Below are 21,308 nucleotides of genomic sequence, written 5' to 3' on the forward strand. Positions count from 1 at the left end.
TTTTTTTTTTTTGGTAGAGAATAGATACAGTTCATTACCTAAGGTGCAGGAACCAAGTGGAACGGGGCAGGCTGACCATGTTCATTCATTCATCAGGTATAAACCAATATACGTCAAGTATAAGCCTGCGAAAGAGAGAACCTTCCCTTGGGACCAAATACTTGGCACGGATGACCATGCGGACTAAAGCATTTCCTATTTTGTAATTCTCTGCTTTTTGTACAATTAAAAAAAATACTTAGCATGGATGACCATGCGGACTAAAGCATTTCCTATATATTTTGTAATTCTCTGCCTTTTGTACAATTAAAAAAAAAAAATACTTGGCATGGATGACCATGCGGATTAAAGCATTTCCTATTTTGTAATTCTCTGCTAAGTTTCCGTCTCATGGTATTTTGGAATTTGGATCCGTACTTATAGCACGTGAAAGCAACTTCATATGGAAGAATTGATGGGGATGCATATTCTCTGTCTTCAAATTAGAAATTGGTGGGGACGAATACTGAATAGAAGTCTTTAGATTTCGCTATGGTGCTCTAAATGATATTTTAATTTTTTTATTATTTATTTATTTTTGATCATCTAATTAAATATAAATTATTCAGATTTTAATCGATTGGAGAGCTAATGTGCATAATTGAAATGGTAAATAATTTAAAAATTAAGATTATTTCAACATTAAAATTGATAACTTCAATTTTTTTTTTCAAAAAACCTTCTCTATGGGTCACTAAAGGTGGAGGAGTCATGAGTGGATGGGAGAGATCTGAAGAAAAATTAAATAGTTCTAGACATGCATTTTTAAATTTTTTTTTACAGTGAAATAGGCTAGATTAAATATTTTAATCTTCCGCACATGCTTTAGATCAGATTTAAACTACTCACTAAGAATCATATGATATGAATTTATGCATAAAATCTAATTTCAAAAATTGTTGATCACATCAACATACACGTTGTATATCACATCTACAAGTCTAGATCACATCTAGTTACAGAGATCGGATCTCTTACCAGAGTGCGGGTTGATGATTGCCGCTGCTGAGATACGTGGTAAAAGGATCTTCCTAATTGCTCGCAGTTGTACAAGATGTTCGGCCTCTACGAAAAGTCCACTTGAAGATCTGATGCTGATCAGGCTTTCTAGGAGTGCTAGCTTGCGTGAAGTTCTTCTTATCGATTGATATATACTACTCCATCAATCCATTCGGACTCTCCTAGAAGATGATGAAGGACGTCTAGGAGGAGGATCAAGTGTTGGAAGAAGAAGAAGTAGAGAACTCTCTCCTCTTTTTCACTCTTCCTAAAACCCTAGTAGAAATCCTAGGGCGCACACACTAAAACCTCACACCCACAAAGGAAGTCTATATCCTCTGTACATGCACATAGAAGACTCACCCCCTCTCTCTGTTCACACCCCCTCTAAGAACCTTTTTCATAGTAATTCCATCTCTTAAATTGTCGTACAAATCTGATATAGTTTTATGGTTGGCGTGGAGACTAGTAAGGATAGGGATCAAGTGGTTATTTAGCTCAAATTCAAACTTCCTTTGAATTCAAATTCAACCAAACTCATCTTAATCCAAAATAATGGGCAACAACAAGGTTTTAACATGTGAATTCTCCATGCAAATTCAAAATTTGTGTCGAGAGCAGAAGGGCATGGGTTCAGGTATCATAAGGTGCTTGAAATTCAAACCGATTTGAATTTAATTCAATCCAATTAGGTTTTTATCCTAATCAAATTAGGTTAGACCCATTTAAATGTTAGAACCTAATCTAATTAGGTACTGAACCAGCTTGATTAAATTCTAATCTAATTAAAAATTAATCATGTCTAGGTCCTAATCAAATTAGGAATCAAACATCCTTAGCGATTAGGTCATCTCATAACCTAATCGGGTCAAACCAAATTGAATCCAATTCAATTAGACTTGATCTAAACTTTAATGCTCAATCAAATTAAGCTAATCAGTAATCTAATTATTAATTAATTCTTCAATAATTTACTAATTCTTAGTGAATTAATTAATCGTAACTTTTGCTTAAGGTCAATCTTCAATTGTATTGACGTTTATACCCTTGAATGATTCTCAATCGTCGATCAGCCATCTGATCAGATAGAAATTTCTTTTGAATGTGATCCTATAGGTTCGAACCTAAGTCGGTAGTATAGGAATAATTTTTTATACTAATTAAAATGATCATCTAGTAATGATATCCTGCGTTCGAATAGGCCGAATAATTACAAAGCAACATTCAAAAACCCATTGGTATATGGTTGTCGTACAATTCATTCCTTTGATTCTAATGCTCAAGATAACCTTAGATTTAACTATTAACTTTGGTAAAATCATCCATATTGTATTTCAACCTTTCAAATCTATCTCATGGATTATCCTAATAAGATTTTACTAAATTGAAATACAGTGATATATTAACTCCTAAAATTCAGAGGGATCAATCCCATCTTGACTCATACACCAACTCAACAAGTACTTGACTGTACCCAAAAATCTTTCAGTATTGAATTAAAAATTTAGATAGTCCGACTCCAAAGCATAGTGAGTTACTTGTAAGTCACCATGATGATTTTAGGTCGGAGGGATACTTATACCCATATGTTGCTCCTTAGATTGATTTTGATAATTACAAAGTAGTTGAAGGGGTACCAATGATTTTCACTTGAAAAAGACTTATTGCTCTTCAGGGGTAAAATTATAATTTTATCAAAACCCTGATTTGATAGTATCAAATGATAGAACAAAAGATTTGTGATCCAATGATGAAAATTTTATTGATTTTGGACTTGTATTTTGAAAGATATGCATGATTGAAAATCATGAGTCGACTCATAGCACATGAGATGACTGGCACGCTGAAAATTCTGACCGACACTGTCTTGGCACTCCCTGTGAGTCGACTCAATGAGTCGACCCCCAAGGCATGAGTCAACTCATGAGTCGACCTCTACGGATCTTTTTGCCAGTTTTACAGAACTTCGGATCCTGCTCAATTCTGTGATGTTTTCCACAGAGGTCAACCCATGAGTCGACCCCCAGGCATGAGTCGACTCATGAGTCGACCCCTATGATGGAATTCTTCCACAACGGCTGGTTTTTAACCCATTTTAAATACTTTTAATGCTCATTTAATGCAGTCTAACGGCTCTTTTTCAGTCTAGAATGATTTCCTCTATCTCTTAAAGCTATAAAAAAGGAACAAAAAGGTGGGAATCAGAAGAGCATCCAAGTAGAGAGATTTTGAAAAAGGGATTTCGAGCCAACTTTTTAGCCCTAAGCAAGAGCTCATTCAAAGCTTTCAAGAAGCCTTCAATCCAAGCTCACCAACTCCTCAAGTGCACAATCAAGTCTCCATCCTCCTTGAGAAAATCCAAAAAGGGTCTTCTTCTCTTAAGTAAAGTGTATTTAAAGTTATATTCGCTCATTGAAGGAGCTTTCTTTGTGCTTAATTGTACTATAAATTGTTATACTCAGTTTGAGTGATTGGTTTTATTTTGGAGGGGTTCCAAAATAAGGGAAGGTTGATCCAAACCTTGAATCAGAGTGTATAAGGTTGGCTTGTACCCGAAAAATAAGTGGTCTAGCTTGGGATAGCTAGAGTCGGAGTTTCCGACGTTTGTATTCGGGTTGAATACAAGATTAGTGGATTGGAATTCCCAAGTAGGAGCTTGGAGAGTGGATGTAGGTGCAAGGTTGGCACCGAACCACTATAAATCCTTTTGTTTGGTGTGTGTCTAATTGCTCTTCTTTATCTCTTCATTATTTTCTTGCATTCTTGCTCTTGCTATTAGCCTTGAATTAATTCTACTCACTCTATCTATTTAGCTTTGTCAAACATTTCTCATAAGTCATTAGTTAAACCTAAAATTTTTTAGAAACCCAATTCACCCTCCCTCTTGGGTTGCATAGCTGGGCAACAAGTGGTATCAGAGCCCGGTGCTCTAGTCCTTCTTTGATCTAAACAATCAAAGAGCCAAAGATCTATGGCAACCCATGTCGGCACTTCTCTAGCCGAGGGGCAATCCACCAACCGACCTCCTCTTTTCAATGGGTCTAATTACATCTATTGGAAAGCTCGGATGAAAATATTCATTCAAGCACTCGACTATGATATGTGGAGTATCATAGTGAACGGTTCTCACACACCCACTAAAATTATAGATGGTGAGGAATCAACCAAACTCGAGAAAGAATGGGATGAGGTTGATAAAAAGATGGCCCAATTAAATGCTAAAGCAATGAATGTTCTTTATTGTGCTCTTGATGCTAACGAATTTAATCGCATTTCTACTTGCTCATCTGCTAAAGAAATATGAGATAGGTTAGAAGTAACCCATGAGGGAACCAATCAAGTAAACGAGTCTAAAATCAACATGCTTGTGCATAAATATGAATTATTTAAAATAGAGCATGATGAGTCCATAACTGGAATGTTTACTCCTTTACAGATATTATTAATGGTTTAAAGAGTCTTGGCAAGTCCTATACTAACAGTGAGCTTGTAAGAAAGATTCTCAGATCCTTACCAAGAACTTGGGAAGCCAAAGTGACTGTCATTCAAGAAGCTAAGGACTTGAACATTCTACCCTTGGAAGAGCTTCTAGGATCATTGATGACTCATGAGTTGAGTATGAAGCAACATCAAGAGGAAGAAGTCAAAAAGAAAAGAACCATTGCCCTCAAATCCACAGCTCCACCAGATGAAGAAACTGATGACACTGAAGACGAAGAACAGGATGAAGAGATGGCACTCATTACCCGAAGATTCAAAAAATTTTTGAGGAAAAAGAAATAGGGGATGAGGAAGAGGCCATTCACAAAAGGAGAACAGAGCAAAGAAAAAGAGAAAGACCAACCCCTTATCTGTTACGAATGCAAGAAGTCGGGACACTTTAAATCCGAATGCTCTCAGCTGAAGAAAGGTCCCAAGAAGTACAAAAAGAAGGCCATGATGGCCACTTGGAGTGCGAGCGATGACTCAAGCTCCGACGAGGAAAATTCAACCGAACAAGCCAACCTGTGCCTTATGGCACACGAAAATGAGGTAATTTTTGAAACTCCTAGTGACTTTACATTTGAAGAATTACATGAAGCTTTCTATGATTTAGTTGATGAATTAAAGAAACTAGGGATGAAGAACAAAGAGCTAAAATTAAAAAATCAATCTTTATTGAAACAAATTGAAAATATTTCAATTGAGAAATTCACCCTGCTTCAAGAAAATCAAAGCTTAAAGGATAAAATTGCCAAGCTAAAACCAATAGTGGAAAATAAACTCAATATGATTTTGATAATCAAAAAGTCGTGTATGATAAGGCCGGACTTGGCTATAACCCCTTGAAAAATAAAAATATCTGAAAAATATTTATGTAAACTCTTTAAGTAACAAGTCTTCTAATATTACTTGCTTCAAATGTGGTAGAGTAGGACATAAGTCATACACTTGCTTCTCTAACAAGTTTGCAAACTCAACTATAAAGAAAATATGGGTTCCAAAAGGAACCATTATGACTAACCAAAAAGGATCCAAGAAAGCTTGGGTACCTAAAACAAAAACTTGACTTTTGCTTGCAGGTGTGTCTAGCATCCCAAGGAGGAAACAGGAAATGGTATCTTGACAGTGGATGCTCGAGACACATGACTGGTGATGAATCTCAATTCATCACTCTTGATGCTAAGGATGGAGGGATGGTCACCTTTGGAGACAATGGCAAAGGGAAGATCATCGGTATAGGTAACATTGGTATCACTCCCTCCAAATACATTGAAAATATTTTGTTAGTTGATGGTTTAAAGCATAATTTACTAAGCATTAGTCAATTTTGTGATAAAGGATATAAGGTTTTTTTGAATCATCTGTTTGCATCGTAACTAGTCCTATTAATGATGGCATTAAATTTATTGGACATAGACATGGTAATGTTTATATGGTAGATTTGAATGATTTAGCCAAAATAAACATGCAATGTCTAGTATCCTTGAATGCTAAAGTTAATGAGACTAGTTGGCTTTGGCATCGCAGACTTGCACACATTAGCATGTATTCTCTTTCAAAATTAATTAAGAAAGAATTAGTTCTTGGTTTGCCAAAACTGAATTTTGAAAAGGATAGAATTTGTGATGCATGTCAACTAGGTAAACAAACAAGAGTTTCATTTAAATCCAAAAATATTGTTTCAATCTCTAGACCTTTAGAGCTCTTGCATATGGACTTATTTGGACCTACTAGAACCACTAGTCTAGGAGGAAAATGATATGGTTTTGTAATTATAGATGATTACTCTCATTTTACTTGGGTTTTCTTTTTAGCACACAAAGATGAAACTTTTCATGTTTTCACTAAATTTTACCGAAAAGTCACTAATGAGAAAGGACTTTCAATTCAAAATATTCGAAGCGATCATGGAACTGAATTTGAAAATCAAGACTTTGAAAACTTTTGTGATGAAAAGGGAATTGGCCATAACTTCTCTGCTCCTAGGACACCCCAACAAAATGGGGTAGTAGAAAGGAAAAACAGAACCTTAGAAGAAATGGTCCGTACCATGCTTTGTGAAAGCAACCTTCCAAGATATTTTTGGGCGGAAGCAATTAACACAGCATGTTACATTTTAAATCGTGCTTTGATTAGATAAATTTTAAAGAAAACCCCCTATGAGCTTTGGAAAGAAAGAAAATCTAATATTGCATATTTTCATATTTTTGGTTGCCGATGTTTTGTATTAAATAATGGTAAAGAAAGACTTGAAAAATTTGATGCAAAATCAGATGAAGCAATCTTTCTTGGTTACTCCTCCACTAGTAAAGCTTTTAGAGTTTTTAACAAAAGAACCTTAGTAGTAGAGGAGTCCATACATGTTGTCTTTGATGAATCTAACGATCTTCCTTCAAGGAAGAATGAAAGTGTTGATGATGCAGATCCTCTTATAGAAGGAATGAAGGAAATCACTCTGAAAGATTCAACAATTCAAGAGGATAAGGAACATGAAGACAAACAAAATGAGGGAAGTGAAGAACATCTAGAACAACCTCAAGGTATAAATGACCTACCCAAAGAATGGAGGTATGTTCACAATCACCCTAAGGAGCTAATTATTGGTGATCCTATGCATGAGGTAAAAACTCGTTCTTCATTTAGAGATGTATTTAATCATTGTACTTTTGTATCTCATCTTGAACCAAAAACTATTGAAGAAGCTGAAAATGATTATAACTGGATTAATGCAATGCAAGAGGAACTTAATCAATTTGAAAGAAATAATGTTTGGACTTTAGTATCAAGACCTAAAAATTATTCAATAATTGACACAAAATGGGTCTTTAGGAACAAATTAGATGAACATAGAAATGTAATAAGAAATAAAGCAAGATTGGTTGCTAAAGGTTATAATCAAGAAGAAGAAATTGATTTTGATGAGACCTTTGCACCTGTTGCTAGATTAGAGGCCATTAGACTTCTACTTGCATATGCTTGCTTTATGAAATTCAAATTATTTTAAATGGATGTCAAAAGTATATTTTTGAATGGTTATATTACTGAAGAAGTCTATGTAGAACAACCCCCAGGATTTGAAAATCATGCTTTTCCTAATCATGTTTTTAAACTAAATAAAGCTCTATATGGATTAAAACAAGCACCTAGGGCTTGGTATGATAGGCTAAGCAAATTCTTACTAAATAATGGTTTTTCAAGAGGTAATGTAGACACAACCCTCTTTATTAAAAGAAATTAAAATGATATGTTAATTATCCAAATTTATGTTGATGACATTATTTTTGGGTCTACTAATGAATCTCTTTGTCAAGACTTTGCTAAGCTCATGCAGGGGGAGTTCGAGATGAGCATGATGGGAGAACTTACTTTCTTCCTCGGACTCCAAATCAAACAAACAAAAGAGAGAATCTCCATCATCCAAAGCAAGTACACCAAGGAATTACTCAAAAGATTTGGAATGGAGAACTCCAAACCAATTGGCACACCCATGAGCCTCTCATGTAAGCTTGATAAGGATGATGAACGTAAATGTGTGGACTTAAAGTATTATAGAGGTATGATTGGCTCTCTATTATATTTAACTGCAAGTAGGCCTGATATCATGTTTAGTGTTTGTTTGTGTGCTAGATTTCAATCTAATCCTAAAGAGTCTCACTTGAATGCTGTTAAAAGAATCCTTAGATATTTAAATGGTACTCAAACTCTAGGATTATGGTACTCTAAGGACTCACGAATTGATTTATTAGGATATTCAGATACTGATTTTGCTGGATATAGATTAGACAGAAAAAGTACTAGTGGAACTTGTCAATTTTTGGAGTTAACCTAATCTTCTGATTTAGCAAGAAACAAAATTCGGTAGCACTGTCTACGGCTGAGGCCGAATACATTGCAGCCGGAAGTTGTTGTGCTCAAATCTTGTGGATTAAGCAACAACTCGAAGACTTTGGTATCAAACTTAATGAAACACCCATAAGATGTGATAACACTAGCGTCATAAATCTAACTAAAAATCCAATTCAACATTCAAGGTCTAAACATATTGAAATAAGACATCATTTTATAAGAGAACATGTTCAAAACAAAAATATAATTCTTGAATATGTTTGCACTGAAAATCAATTAGCTGATATCTTTACAAAGGCCCTTAGTGAGGATAGATTCTGTGAAATTAGAAGAAATCTAGGAATTCTTGATCCTTTAGCCTAAATGTTTCTCCAATTTCAAGAAATCAATGTCAAAATTTTTTAGAGCTCAATTTTCATCATCTCTCTTGAACCTAAAAGCTCAAGATTATCATTCTCACAACTTGTCATTGAGCAAAATTTTTTCTCCCAAAATTTTAATTTTTTTTGGAATTTATTCATATTTTTTCTGAATTTTTGTGATTCATGAGTCGACCCTCTAGGGTCGGCCCAATGGCATACTTGAAATTCTTTGCCAACTTCCCACGGGCTCTTTTCTTTTTAACTTGAAGCCTGTTCATGAGCCGACTCATTCTTCTTCTTCGTCTTCCTCCCTCCAACACTCGTCGTCCTCATCTTCGTTCTCTCCAAAACCAAGGATTTAGCCCAAAGATCATTCTCCCTTCACATCTCCACCTCAAATCACCTCTTGAGAAAGGAGCTTCTCGCATCTTTCTCCCTTGATTGAAGCGGTTGGAGCGTGCCCTAGCTTCCACCGTTCTTCTCTAAATCATCTTTCCTCTCAGCCAAAATCCCTTTCCACTCTCTAGTAACCCTCCTTCTCCTCACCCATTTGATCTTCCGAGTCTCTCTGCCGGCTCTTGTGGTGAAGAATGGCCCCAAAGATGAAACTCCCTCAAAGAAGGAAATCAGTCCGTGCACTGGAAGAAGGCATCCGCAGAAAAAGGCAAGCTTCTCAGACTTCCTCTGTACCCATTCCAGCTTCAACGTCTGCACAAGGTCCCTCTCAGTCTCCTCTTAGCCCTAGCAAAATCCCTCTCTCTGACAGAAAGGTAGAAACCGGCAAGAATGTGGATTTTAGATTCTTTGAAAAAGAAGGTTTCTCCTTTGGGACAAAGATCAAAAACCAAGGTTGGGGATTTTACTGTTCTCTCAAGGAAGTTACTTATGTAGACTTGGTTAGAGAGTTTTATCTAAATCTGCACTATGGCAATGGAACAGTAACCTCTATTGTTAAGGGAATTGATATCTGTCTGGATCCTATTATTTTGGGAGAGATTTTATATTTGCCCTGTGAGGGATATTCTTACATGGAACTCCCAGTGAAGGAAGAGGGGATCAATGTAATTTTAGGAGGAACCTACTCGGAAAGTCTGAATAAATTAGAAGCCAAAATCTTGTCAATTGAAATGAGAATCCTACATCAATTAGTGATAAAGCTTTTCTTCCCAAGGAGTGGTAGGCATGACTCCTTTCTGGCCGAGATATTTGTATAATGTTTCATGTGATCACTCAAACCCCCCTAAACCTCCCTGCTTTAATGATTAAGGCCATGAGAGAGACACTGAACAGATCCAAGGCACATCTGCCTTTTGGTATGGCCCTCACACTGGTTTTCAGGAGGTTTGGAGTCAGTTTTGAGGGGGAGGCATCTGCTAAGCTTTTCCACGCAGACACCATCAACCAACACACTCTACACCGCATGGGATTCACTAGGATTGATGGTGGTTGGATCAAGGGTACAGAAGAAAGAGCTGAGGAGAGAGCTGAGGACAAAGTTGAGGACAGAGCTGAGGAAGAAGGTCCCTCATCACCTCTCCATGACTTCAGGACAGCATCTCCAGATATCCAGTTTGTTTCAGATCCAGATGCTGGCCCTTCAGAGCCACCAGGAGGTACACACCAGTTCAGCAGTCAGATAGCAGAGGACCTCCTTCAGAGTTCAGATTGGCCGAAGATCAGATCGAGCAGATTTCTCAGCGTGTGGCTTCCTTGCTTTCTCGTCAGTGGAGCACTTCTGCATTTGCACCGGGATCCACATCATTGGATACATCTGATCAGACCTTGATCCCCCATATCTCCACTATATTTCAGTTGATCTCAGATCAGTCTGTTCGGATTCAGCAGCTCGAGGATTGTATTTTGAGACTGACTGGGAGAGTTCTTGACTTGCAGGGGCAAGTCTTAGCTTTGGCCCATCCTCAGCCACAGGAGAGCACTATTGAGGTCACAGACCTTACTGCGGAGGCTGGCAGGCTCAGAGGTGTATTGGAGGGTGGTTATGAGTTCTTGAGGAGAGAAATCAGAGGCTCTAGTGAGCATACTTCTACTCAGTTCACTGCACTGCTTCAGTCTGTTTCGAGAGCTCTGAACGTTCTTGATTCCATCAGGCTCTCTCTTGCAGTCCAGTCTTTGACCTCTGAACGTTCTCAGCCTTCAGGATCTTCTCGCCCACCTACTCGTGCCAGCACCTCCACTCGTGGCAGAGGCAGACGGGGTAGAGGACGAGCTCTTGGTCGTGATCCATCATCTCCCCACCCCATCTCTGATACATCTGATTCTGATCCATAGAGTCATGTGTTCTACTAGATCCTTGTTGTTAGTCATGTCTGTTGTTCTTTCTAGGATCTGTCTCTTGGGCCATGTAATGATGTTAACTAGTTGAGTTTTATATTATGAAATTTGTATTGAAACAACTATGGTGTTAATCATCTTTTGATTATATATCTACTCTCTGTAATGGTATCAATCCTCTTTTGACTATATATCTTCTCTGTGTTGCTAATTCATATCTATGGTATTCAATGGCATATTTTGTTTTATGATTGCAGTATTCAGGAGGAGTAAACATTAATGATTAGCACAAGAAGTTTGAAGAAACACTAAAGAGAAAATATATTCAAAAAAAGGAGGGGGAGTTAACAATGTTTGATGATGTCAAAAAAGGGAAAAAATTAAAGAAAAATTGCTAAGCAAGATTATTAAATGACTTAAAAATACAATGAGTGAATTGCTAAGCAAAAGTATCAAAAAGAAAGATAAATAAAAGACTTAAAAATAAAATGAGTGAATTGAGAGAAACTAAAATATCAAAAACAAGATTGCTAACAAAATGGATGAATTGCTAAGCACAAAGCAAATGAGCAACCTTTAAAATTACTTCTTAGACATGCTCTAATATGCTTTAAAATTAGACATGCTCTGATACATCCTAAAATTTGACATGCTCTGATATACTTTACAATTAATTCTTAGACATGTATTGATACACTTAATTGTTAAACTTGCTCTGATACTAAAACTAAATAATCAAATGAGAATGAGCAAATTTTCAAGATACAACTTGCTCTGATACTAAAACTAAATAATCAAATGAGGATGAGCGAATTTTCAAGATGCTAAGAAATTTGAAAAACAAGCAAATGCGCAAATGACCCTTTTTTTTTTTTCCAAACACGCATTTTTCAAATCATAAGGTAAATTCTGCTTTGCCCTGATAACAAAAATAAATTTTCTACTCTGATACCAAAATCACATAATCAAATGAACAAATTTTTAAATCATTAAGCAATAGGCAAATTATCTATGCAAATGGGCACATGTATCACATGCCAAAAGAATCAATCTTCTTTTCAAGCAAATGCACTTATAAGTTGGTAGTAAATCTCCTATTTATCTTCAAACTGCCTATAATGCATTTCATTCCTTTGAAATTCATGATCATTGATTCACATAGATGCTTTTGTTCAAGTGTTTTGTCATCATCAAAAAGGGAGAGATTGTTGCTCCTTAGATTGATTTTGATGATTACAAAGTAGTTGAAGGGGTACCAATGATTTTCACTTGAAAAAGACTTATTGCTCTTCAGGGGCAAAATTATAATTTTACCAAAACCCTGATTTGATAGTATCAAATGATAGAACAAAAGATTTGTGATCCAATGGTGAAAATTTTATTGATTTTAGACTTGTATTTTGAAAGATATGCATGATTGAAAATCATGAGTCGACTCATAGCACATGAGATGACTGGCATGCTGAAAATCCTGACCGGCACTGTCTTGACACTCCCTGTGAGTCGACTCAATGAGTCGACACCCAAGGCATGAGTCGACCTCTGCGGGTCTTTTTGCCAGTTTTACAGAACCTCGAATCCTGCTCGATTCTGTGATGTTTTCCACAGAGGTCGATCCATAAGTCGACCCCCAGGCATGAGTCAACTCATGAGTCGACCCCTGTGATGAGATTCTTCCACAACGGCTAGTTTTTAACCCATTTTAAATACTTTTAATGCTCATTTAATGCAGTCTAACGACTCTTTTTCAGTCTAGAATGATTTTCTCTATCTCTTAAAGCTATAAAAAAGGAACAAAAAGGTGGGAATCAGAAGAGCATCCAAGTAGAGAGATTTTGAAAAAAAGATTTCAAGCCAACTTTTCAGCCCTAAGCAAGAGCTCATTCAAAGCTTTCAAGAAGCCTTCAATCCAAGCTCACCAACTCCTCAAGTGCACAATCAAGTCTCCATCCTCCTTGAGGAAATCCAAAAAGGGTCTTCTTCTCTTAAGTAAAGTGTATTTAAAGTTATATTCGCTCATTGAAGGAGCTTTCTTTGTGCTTAATTGTACTATAAATTGTTATACTCAGTTTGAGTGATTGGTTTTATTTTGGAGGGGTTCCAAAATAAGGGAAGGTTGATCCGAACCTTGAATCGGAGTGTATAGGGTTGGCTTGTACCCGAAAAATAAGTGGTCTAGCTTGGGATAGCTAGAGTCAGAGTTTTCAACTTTTGTATTCGGGTTGAATACAAGATTAGTGGATTGAAATTCTCAAGTAGGAGCTTGGGGAGTGGATGTAGGTGTAAGGTTGGCACCGAACCACTATAAATCCTTTTGTTTGGTGTGTGTCTAATTGCTCTTCTTTATCTCTTCATTATTTTCTTGCATTCTTGCTCTTGCTATTAGCCTTGAATTAATTCTACTCACTCTATCTATTTAGCTTTGTCAAACATTTCTCATAAGTCATTAGTTAAGCCTAAAATTTTTTAGAAACCCAATTCACCCCCCCCCTCTTGGGTTGCATAGCTGGGCAACACCATATCCTTCGTGAACTACTCTTGACAGCAGAGTGCTTCGCAAATGGTCACGTTCAGTGAGACATACTCCTACATCTCATCTGCATGCCATATCAGTGTCTCCACAATCTTTGGTTAAGAGAACAACTAATCCATATGGCACACAACGACTAATAGCTTATCATTTGGTCGCGAACAGATTTAAGGACTAAATAATATATCCTCCTATATCGATCAAAATAGTCGTAAGGACTTCATCACATCACAGAAGTTTAATAAAAAAGATATATATAAAGTGATGAATAAGCCAAATAATATTTATTAATTATAATTCATATATAATTTATATATATGAGTACAATCATCAACAGGCTGACGATTGACTTTGGGACACAATTTCCAACAGGATCGAGGGTAGATGAGTTGTAGGCACTATGGGGGTTGGGGGGGACTGAGGGTGGAGGAATCGTGGGCTCCCGAGGAGGGGGGGCTAAGGGCAAAGGAGTTGTAGGTGGAGGATGGAGGACCAAAGGTGGAGAAGCTGCAAACGCTGGGGGGGGGGGTTGGGGTGGGGGTGGCGGAACTGTGAGCATGCAGGAGGTCGTGGGGAACTGAGGGTGGAGGAGCCATGAGCAGATAAGGGGGCTCGAAGGAGCCACCGATGGTGGGAGGGGAATGGAGGACAGAGGGCGGAGGAGCCATAAGGTGGGAGGGGAGGTTGCAGGCGAAGGGAGATGCAGGAGTCACTGGGAGGGGCCTGGGGGGGCATGGAGGAGTTGTAAGCAGAGGGAGGCGGAGGGCAGAGGAGCTGCAAGTGGCACCAAGGGAGAGATTGGGCACGAAGAAGTTGCACGCAGGGAGAGATGGAGGAGCCATGGAAGGAGAAAGAAGAATTAAAAGAATAATAATAAAATATTATTTTTTTAAATAATTAAATATATAAAAATGATAATATATAATATTTTAAATATTATTTATAGTAAAATATTATAAAAGAGTACCGTAACTGGACCCAATGTCTTTTATCCCAAGTATGGAGGTCAGTGCTAATTAAATTTAGATTATATCGAAAATGTGGGAAATTATGATCGAGCTGCTTCACCAACCCAGCTTTATGAAATCTTTGTGCATACTGTCTTGTATGAATTTAACATGCTTTCAATTTGAAGAACTTATGATGATCCTTAAACATTCAGTCTTGTCATGGATCACGGTTTTGTGAGCTCTATATTCGTGAAGATAGGGTTGTTTAACTAGCTACCAGTAACCTTCACACCATGTTGAAATGTGTTATGAGTTTCACTTGAGAAGGAAGTTCCAGGGATGTACCTTGATGCCCAATATTGGCTACGCTTCTGACAATATTGGCTATTATTTTCCATGATCTTCCGGAAGATTGAATAAAAGTCATCAAGATAGAAACTGGTCTTCATGCAAGACGAATTGGTTATCTATTTTATTTACTACCCTCAAACGGGCATCTCCATTTGAAGTTAGAATTATGTACATTCTTTCCTTCCGCAATAAACAAAATCGGGTGGCATACAGACACCCTTATCACCCCCCCAACCCACCTCAAAAAAAAGAAAACAAAAAAGAAAGAAAAAGGAAAAGAAGAAGTTTGTGGTTCATATCATCTCGGAGGTCGAGTTGCTTGCGATGCACAACAGGTTTGTGTTGTTCTATCTCTTCTTTTCTTTTTCTTCTACTAGCATTTGCTGTGTACTAATGCTTGTGATATTTTGAACAAATGTACGGTTAGTAAACATCAAATGCAATCAAGATACAGTTAAAAATCTTATCTCACCATGTTCGACTCTATGATTCGTTTTGGGACCTATTGTGCTGAAATTGCACACAATGTCTCTACAAGGAAGCACAAGGAGATTGTGGAGCGGGCTGCACAAATTGACATTGTCATCACCAACAAGCTTGCAAGGCTTCGCAGCCAAGGGGATGTGGAACCAGTCTTATTAAATTTACTCATTAATTTGGTTTTTCTAAACTTTGTTTTCTATGCAGCTGAGCCCAACTAATATGAGATTAAGGCTTGATTGTTTGATTGAAGCCCATGTCTGACCAGGCCAGTCACAGAACGGCAGCCCAGGCCCACGCACGGAGCACGCGCATGAAAATGCTGGCCCAGGCCAGGTGGTGTGCGGGCGCGGCGTATACGGTCTACCACATTTTCACGGTCTACGGTTGGGCACATGGACTGAGCACCCATTTTCAAGGTGTTTCTCGGGTCCACGGTGGATCGGCCCCCGTTTCTCCAGCATTTCTCATGGTCCACATGAATTCTGGTGGACCGGAGGCACGATTGAATGGTCTTCCTTTCTCCCGATTTTAATCCGACAGCTGAGGGCTTTTCCTGGTTGATTTAGGCCTGATCCTGATCATTTTTTGAATGATTTTGGGACATGCGATGCAGATCCGATGGTGGATTTTTTTTCTTCGATTCTACAACGAATAAGAGTTCGATTTTGATGCGGTTTGAACCTGGATTCACCTGGTGACGAGCTCTATTTAAAGGGAGGACTTGGGAGAAGATTTAGCAGTCTGAGAGCAGTGAAAAAAATAAAAAGAGGGTTCAAGAGAAGAGAAAAAATAAGAGAGACGTGAGATTCCTTTGAGAGAAAAATGAAGGTATTTTTCTTTTGTAAAAGAGAGTCCGTGTGAGCCTTCTTATTTTTCTTCTTCTTCTTCTCCAATTTTGTACTTCGTTGTGCCATAAATTATTAATAGAAGAACATTGAGGAGGTCTTGCCTATAGACATAGGCCAACAATCAGGCCAAACCATGTAAATTTGGTGTGCTTTCTTTTCTCTTATTTTTATTGCTTGTTTATCTCACCTATTTTGTGTTCTACGTTTATTCTAGTTATCTTTCCTCTACAAAACGATCTTATTTTCGTTATACTTGTGTGCTGTGTGGATCGAGGTGTGCTCGATTATCCCATGGTCTGTTCTTTCAGTTTGGTATTAGAGCGCAGAAGATTCTCTTGTAGTTGGTTTGATTTGAAATAATGACAGACAAGGTGACGACAACAAAATATGAGATACCAAAGTTTGATGGATCAAACTTTACACTTTAGAAGATGAAGATGCAGGCGGTATTGATCAAAGATGGTTGTGAAATTGCTTTGCAAGAAAAAGAATGCAAATCACAAGAGATGACAGATGCGCAATATGAAGAGAAAGACATGCTGGCAATAGCGAACCTCTATTTGGCATTGGATGATTCGGTATTGTTCAATATTGAGACCGAGACTACTGCAAAAGGGATTTGGTAAAAATTGAAGAACCTCTATAAAGCTAAGTCTCTGATAAATAAAATCTATTTAAGATGGCAATTAATTATACAATCTAAAGATGAAGAATGGGGCATCAGTTTAAGAGCATTTGGGTGTATTCAATTTTATTGTGAGCAAGCTTGCAGCCTTAGATGTCATAATTGATGATGAAGAGAAGACCAGCATTCTACTTTGTTCTATATTGGAGTCTTGGGATAATCTTTTCATACACTTGAGTCATGTTGAAATCCTTAAGATGGAGTCAGTTGTTGCATCATTGTTTACAGAAGAGATGAGATGAAAATCTAGCCAAGGAAGCTCTTCAGAAAAGACCATGGTAGTATGGGACAGGCCTTTTGAAAGGGAACGTGGTGGTTGAGGAAGACAAGATCTAAATCTAAGGGCAAGAAGAAGGTAAAATACTGGAATTGTGGAAAAATATGGCACGTAAAGAAAGATTGCCGGGCTAAAAGAGTTGATACAAAATCTGAATCGAAAAACTTCTAAGGCAATATAGCAGAAAGTGAAACTGGTTCAGCTACTTCAGATGACGAAAATGCATTGACAGTATTGGAAAAATCTAAGCTCGCACGTTATTGGATTTCAGATTTGGGGGCATCTTTTCACATGACTCCTTTTAGAGAGTGGTTTCATACATACAAATCATTGGATGGAGGAGTTATCTATTTGGATAACAATACAACTTGTCCTATGATTGAAGTGGGATGTTCGGATCAAAATGTTTGATGGTATAGTTCGGACAGTTTCTAATGTACGGCGCGTTTCTGTACTGCGCAAGAGTCTACTGTCAGTTGCAAAGTTTTGTAAGCAAGGCTTAAAGTTTATCAGAGAGAAAGATCAATTGAAGGTGTCCAAAGGATATTTAGTGGTGATAAAGAGAGTACAAATAGGTAGTCTTTATAAATTGATGGATGAGACTCAGGTGGGAGAGACGGTAGTAGCAAGTTCAAAGATGGTGTCTTTGATGGTTTGGAATCGACATTTGAGACATATGAGTGAGCGTGGGCTACAATTATTATCAAATAAGAAATTTCTTCCGAGGTTCAAGTCAGCGCCACTGAAATTTTGTGAAGATTACATCAACAGTAAATAAAGAAGGATCTCTTTCTCTTTATCACAGTAGCAGAGTAAAAAAAATTTTGAGCTAATCCACTCAGATACTTAGGAGTCGCCTGATAGATCATTTGGTGGATGTTCCTACTTCATCTTCTTCGTTGATGACTATTTTTGAAAGGCTTGGATATATATTCTGAAGCAAAAATCTAATATTTTTGAAATCTTTAAGAAATTTAAGGTTCTGATAGAAAATAAAAAAGATTTGAAAATTAAATACCTACGTTCTGATAATGAAGGAGAATATTGCTTCAAGGAGTTTGATGAGTTTTATAGTGAGCATAAAATTCGACGATAGCTTACGACTCTTAGGATACCATAGTAAAATAGTGTGGTAGAGAGGTCTAATAGAACACTCATAGAAAGGGTCCATAGTATGATGAGCACTGCAAAATTTGATAAGAGATTTTGGGCAGAGGCTGCATGTACGGCTTGTTACTTGATCAATCGAGCACTGACAAATTTCTTTGGGTTGGAAATTCTAGAAGAACTTTGGACCGGCAAGCCAGTAAATTATTTCTATTTCTGTGTCTTTGGTTGTGATACATATATGTGGATTCTAAAAGAAAAGAGGATAAAATTGGACAGGAACTCTTGGAGGTGCATCTTTTTTGGCTATGCTAAAGGAGTAAAGGGGTATCGGTTGTGGGACCTTACTACCCACAAGATCGTTGTTAGCCGAGATATTGTTTTCAATGAAGAATCTTTTCAAGGTACCAAAGAAAAGTAAGATGATGAAGCCATTACTTCTGTTGAGTTCTTTGATGCAAGTGATGAGATGCAAGCAGAGCAAGCACAGGAGAACGACGAGATAGTTGATGATGGATCAGGTGCGGAGTCTCTGCAATCATTTGAGGATGCTATCTCACTAGAAGAGCCACCAACGGAGTCTGAGTGGCCTAGGAGGATCATTAGACCTCCTGTCAGGTATGATGACTATGTCACTTTTTTCATTCCTTCTGCTAACCATATTTATGCTTATGTTGCTTTGGTGGAGGAGGATGAGCCAACTTCATACAAAGAAACATGTGAGTCCACCAATGCTGAAAAGTGGCATTGTGCTATAGAGGAGGAGATGGAGTCACTTCGAAAAAATAAAACATGGGAGCTTGTAGTTCTACCAGAGGAAAGGAGTTTAATTGGATGTCGATGGGTCTATAAGGTGAAGAAGGATATAGATGAAAATTTGCAGAGGTTCAAAGCATGTTTGGTGGTGAAGGGTTATGGTCAGAAGCCAGAAATTGATTTTGATGAGATCTTCTCACCAGTGATTCGTCTTACTACTATTCGGGATGTTTTAGCGATCGCGGCAGTCATAGATTTGGAACTCGAGTAGATAGATGTAAAGATGGCTTTCTTGCATGGTAACTTGGAGGAGGAGATTTATATGGTGCAATCTGAAGATTTTGTTGAAAAAGACAAAGAGGAGTTGATTTATCGACTGAACAAATTATTATACGGTCTCAAACAGGCATCAAGGTGTTGGTACAAACAATTTGATTTTTTCATTATAAATTTGAGATTTGATCGACTGGAGGTAGATTATTGTGCATATTTCTGTGATTATGATGATGGAAGCTTCTGTCTCTTGTTATTATATGTCGATGATATAGTGGTCGTAAAAAATAACAAGAGTCGGATATCAGATCTGAAAGCTCAATTGGCTGGGGAGTTCGAGATGAAGGACTTTGGAGCCGTGAACTAAATACTCGAGATGAAGGTGCTACGGGAGAGAAAGGATAGGAAGATCTGGCTTTCACAAAAGGGATATGTGGAGAAAGTTCTGCAGCACTTCAATATGCAAAATGCAAAGCTGGTGTCTACTCCGTTTCCTATTCAGTTGAAACTATCAGCAGAGCAATCACCCAGTATAGAAGCAGAAAAGGCTGACATGGCCCGGGTATCATATTCATCAGTAGTAGGGAGCCTTCTGTTTGCCATGGTATGCACAAAACCAGACATTGCACAAGCAGTGAGAGTTATGAGCCGGTATATAGCAAATCTAGGTAGCGATCATTGGACAACAGTAAAGTGGATCCTCTGGTATCTGAGGGAGACTACTAATCATTCACTTTGTTATGGTTCAGCAGGTTTGGAGTGCATTGGATATGTTGATTCTGATTTTGCAGGTGATCAAGACAAGAAGAGATTTACCACAGGCTATGTGTTCTCCATGGGTGGTGGTGCTATTAGCTGGGAGTCTAAGCTTCAGTCAGCGATGGCATTGTTAATGATAGAGGCAGAGTATATTGCAGTGGCACACACATGCAAAGAAGCTATCTAGCTCAAGAAGCTTCTTAGAGACTTCAAGGTAAAGCAAGATATGATGAGGGTGAATTGTGATAGTCAAAGTACATTGCACTTGACAAAAAATCTGATGTTTTACTCTCGGACGAAGCATATTGACATTCGCTATCACTTTGTAAGGGATGTGATTGATGATGGTCTAGTCTCATTACTAAAAATTTATACGAATGCAAATCCAGCAGATATGTTGACAAAGCCGGTGGCTCAGAAGAAGTTCAATTGGAGCAAAGCTTCTTTCAGTCTTGGAGCTACGTGAGAAGTGGAAGATTGGCAAGGCCTCCTGGGATGATATTCTCATGAGTTCGGCATATGTCTTCAAGTGGGAGAATTATTTGATTGAAGCCCATGTCTGACCAAGCCCAGCCCAGACCCATGCACGGAGCGCGCACGCGAAAATCCTGGCCTAGGCCCTGGCGGTGTGCGGGCATGGCGTATGTGGTCTACCATGTTTTCATGGTCTATGGTTGGGTGTGTGGATCGAGCACCCATTTTCAAGGCATTTCTCATGGTCCACGATGGACCGACGCCTGTTTCTCCAATATTTCTCATAGTCGATGCAAATTTTGGTGGACTGGAGGCACGATCGAATGGTCCTCCTTTCTTCCAATTTTGATCTGATGGCTGAGGGCTTTTCTCAGTTGATTTAGGCCTGATCCTAATCATTTTTTGGATGATTTTGGGCGATTTGATGCAGATCCGATAATGGATTTTTTTTCTTCGATTCTACAGTGAATAGGAGTCCGATTTTGATGTGGTTTAGACTTGAATTCACCTGATGATGAGCTCTATTTGAAGGGAGGACTTGGGAGAAGGTTTAGCAGTCTGAGAGCAGTGAAAAAAAATAAAAAGAGGGTTCAAGAGAAGAGAAAAAATATGAGAGACGTGAGATTCCTTTGAGAGAAAAATAAAAGTATTTTTCTTTTGTAAAAGAGAGTCTGTGTGAGCCTTTTATTTTTATTTTTCTTCTTCTCCAATTTTGTACTTCATTGTGCCGTGGATTATTAATAGAAGAACATTGAGAAGGTCTTGCCCATGGATGTAGGCCAACAATCAGGCCA

Source organism: Elaeis guineensis, chromosome 8 (genome assembly GCF_000442705.2).
Source record: "Elaeis guineensis isolate ETL-2024a chromosome 8, EG11, whole genome shotgun sequence".
Lineage (NCBI taxonomy): Eukaryota > Viridiplantae > Streptophyta > Magnoliopsida > Arecales > Arecaceae > Elaeis > Elaeis guineensis.